The sequence below is a fragment of the Peromyscus leucopus genome, chromosome 1 (genome assembly GCF_004664715.2).
Source record: "Peromyscus leucopus breed LL Stock chromosome 1, UCI_PerLeu_2.1, whole genome shotgun sequence".
NCBI classification, from domain to species: Eukaryota; Metazoa; Chordata; class Mammalia; order Rodentia; family Cricetidae; genus Peromyscus; species Peromyscus leucopus.
The window spans coordinates 119,376,736-119,380,306 of NC_051063.1; positions in this window are offsets into that span (position 1 = coordinate 119,376,736).

The following is a 3,571-nucleotide window of genomic DNA, read 5'->3' on the forward strand; positions in this document are numbered from 1 at the left end:
TTAAGCTATAAAACTAAGTGCAACTGTTCATTTTTCTGTTTTATCACTTATTCTTATTAATGTTTTTGTTTATTTTACATACCAGCCAGTTTCCCCTCCCTGCTCTTCTCCAATCCACTCCTCAGAAATGATAAGGCTTCCCCTAATAGTCAACAAAGCATGGCATACTGAGTTAAGCCTAGGTGGGACTGGACTAGGCCATTTACATGGTGAGACAGTTATATAGATTTATCTGCTTGGGAGACCCCTTGAGTAGGATCATAAACCATCTCTGGTGCATGAGGGGGCTTTGTGGAGCCTACTACCTATGATAGGACAACTTGTGCAGCCTTGAGGCAAGGGGAAGGGCTTGGACTTGCCTCTACTAAAGTGCCTCCACATGGGAGGCCATGCCTTCTTGTTGGAAGGAGGGGGCATAGGAACAGAGGAAGGCTACATGGGTGGAAGGAGGAAAGAGGGACATCTTTGATTGGTGTATAAAATGAATGAAAAAAATTAATTAAAAAAGTTATAAAACTTGTTACTGTTCATTTTTCTGTTTTTTTCATTTTTTTCTTAAATTTTTTGTTTATTTTACATGCAAAACACTTTCTCCTCCCTGCTCTTCTCCAGTTTCCTCCCCCACCTCTTTTCTACACTCTCATTCACTCCTCAGAAATGATAAGGCATCCCATAATAGTCAACAAAGTATGGCATACCAAGTTGAGGCAGGACAGAACTCCTCCCTTCTGCATTAAGGATGAGCAAGGCCTCCTATCATAGGAAATAGGTTCCAAAAAGGCAGCTCATGTGCCAAGGACAGAGCCTATTCCCACTGCTAGGGACCCCAAAAACATGCCAGGTCATACAAATGTCACCCACATACAGAGGGCCTAGGTTGGTCCCATGAAGGCTCCTTAGCTGTCTTTCTAGGATCGGTGAGCTTGCACAGCTCAGGTAATCTGTCCCTGTAGGTTTCCCCATCATGATCTTGACCCCCACTTGCTTACATAATCCCTCCTCCTTCTCTTCATCTGGACTCCTGGAACTCAGCCCAGTGCTTGGCTGCAGATTTCTGCAACTGCTTCCATCAGTTACGGGATGAAGGTTCTGTGACAATTAGAATAGTCACAAATCTGATTACAGAAGAAGTCTAGTTCAGACACCCTCTCGACTATTGTCAGGTGTCATAGCAGGGGTCATCCTTATGGAATCGTGAGAGTTTCCCTGGTACTGAGGTTGTCCCTAGCCCTGTAATGTCTGCCTCTATCAAGATAATCACTTTTGTTGCCCTCCCCAACTTGACCATACTGACCTTCAAGTTCCCATCCCCCACACCCTCCTTTCTACCACTCCACTCCCAGTTTACCCAGGAGGCCTCATTTATTCCCCCTTCCCTGGGTGATCCATTCATCCCTCTTAGGGTCCTCCTTGTAATGTAGCTTTCCCCAAGGCTGTGGATTATAGCCTGGTTATCCTTTATGTTATATCTACTATCCACTTATGCCTGAGTATATTTATCTTTCTGGGTATCAGTTACCTCACTCAGGATGATTTTTTTTCTAGTTTCATTCATTTGCCTTCAAATTTCATGATATCATTGTTTTTTTTAGCACTGAGTAATATTCCATTGTGTAAAATGTACCACATTTACTTCATCCATTCTTTAGTTGAGGGCATTTAGGTTGTTTCTAGTTCTGACTATTTTGAATAATGCTGCTATGAACATGATTGAGCAAGTGTCCTTATGGTCTGACTGAGCATCCCTTGGGTATATGCCCAAGAGTGGTATCATTGGGTCTTGAGGTAGATTGATTCTCAATTTTCTGAGAAACTGCCATACTGATTTCCAAAATGGCTTATACAAGTTGCACTCCCACCAGCAATGGAGGATTGTTCTCCTTATACCACATCCTTTCCAACATAAGCTGTCATCAGTGTTTTGATTAGCCATTCTGACAGTTGTAAGATTTTTATTCCACAAATGTCTATGGATGTTAAGCAATTCCTTAAATGTCTTTGGGCCATTTGAAATTCTTCTGTTGAGAATTCTCTGTTTATATGTAGCCCATTTTTTAATTGTGTAATTTGTGTTTTGATGTCTAGTTTCTTGAATTCTTTATATATTTTGGAGATCAGCCCTCTGTCAGATGTGGGATGCTGAACATCTTCTCCCATTCTGTAGGAAGCATTTTTGTCTTATTGAACATGTCTTTTGCCTTACACCAGATTTTCAATTTCAGAAGGTCCTATTTATTAATTGTTGCTCTCAGTGACTGTAATACTGGTCTCATATTCAGGAAGTAGTGTCCTGTGCCAATGTGCTCAAGGCTACTTCCCACTTTCTGTTTTTTTCAGGTTCTTTGGATTTATGTTAGGTCTTTGACCAACTCAGATTTGAGTTTTATGCATGATGATACATACAGATCTATTTATATTCTTCTACAGGTTGATATCCAGTTATGCCAGCACCATTTGTTGAAAATGCTTTCTTTTTTCCACTGTAAGATTTTAGTTTTCTTTGTCAAAACTTAGGGTCTTTGATTTGATTCCACTGATCCATGTGTCTGTTTTTTATATCAGTACCAAGCTATATTTATTACTATAGCTCAATAGTATAGCTTGAGGTGAAGAATGGTGGTGCCTCCAGAGGTGGCACCTCTTTATTGTACAGGACTGTTTTAGGTATCCTGGGTTTTTTTTTTTCCATATGAAGTTGAGTATTGTTCTTTTGATGTCTGTGAAAAATGGTGTTGGAATTTTGATGGGATTGCATTGAATCTGTAGATTGTTTTTCATAAGATTTCCACTTTTTTTTACTGTGGTAATCCTACCTATCCAAGAACATAGGAGATCATTCAATTTTTTGATATCTTCAGTTTTTTCTTCAAAGATTTAGAGTTCTTGTCATATAAGTCTTTTACTTGATTGCTTAGAGTTACCTCAAGATATTTTATGTTATTTGTGGCTATTATAAAGGGTTATGTTTCTCTGATTTCTTTCTCAGCCCATTTATCATTTGTATATAGGAGGACTACTGATTTTTTTTTAGTTAATCTTGTATCCTACCACATTATCTAAGTTGTTTATAAGCTGTAGGAGTTCTCTGGGAGAATTTTGGGGTCACTTATGTAGACTATTATATCATCTGCAAATACCAAAAGTATGACTTCTTCCTTTCCAATTTGTATCCCTTGATCTCCTTTTGCTGTCTTATTGCTCTAGCTATAACTTTGAGTACTATATTGAATAGATATGGAGAGAGTGGACAGCCCTATCTTGTTCCTCACTTTTGTGTAATCACTGAATTTCTCTCTATTTAATTTGATGTTGGCTGTCCCATTGCTGTATATTGCTTTTATTATGCATAGGTATGTTCCTTGTATCCCTGATTTCTCCAAGACCTTTATCATGCATGGGTGTTGTATTTTGTCAAAGGCTTTTTCATCACCTAATGAGATGATTATGTGGGTTTTTTCTTTTTGTTTCTTTATATGGTGGATTTCATTGACAGATTTTTGTATATTAAACCACTCTTGTATCTCTGGGATAAAACCTATTTGCTGATGATGTTTTTATGTGTTTTTGGATT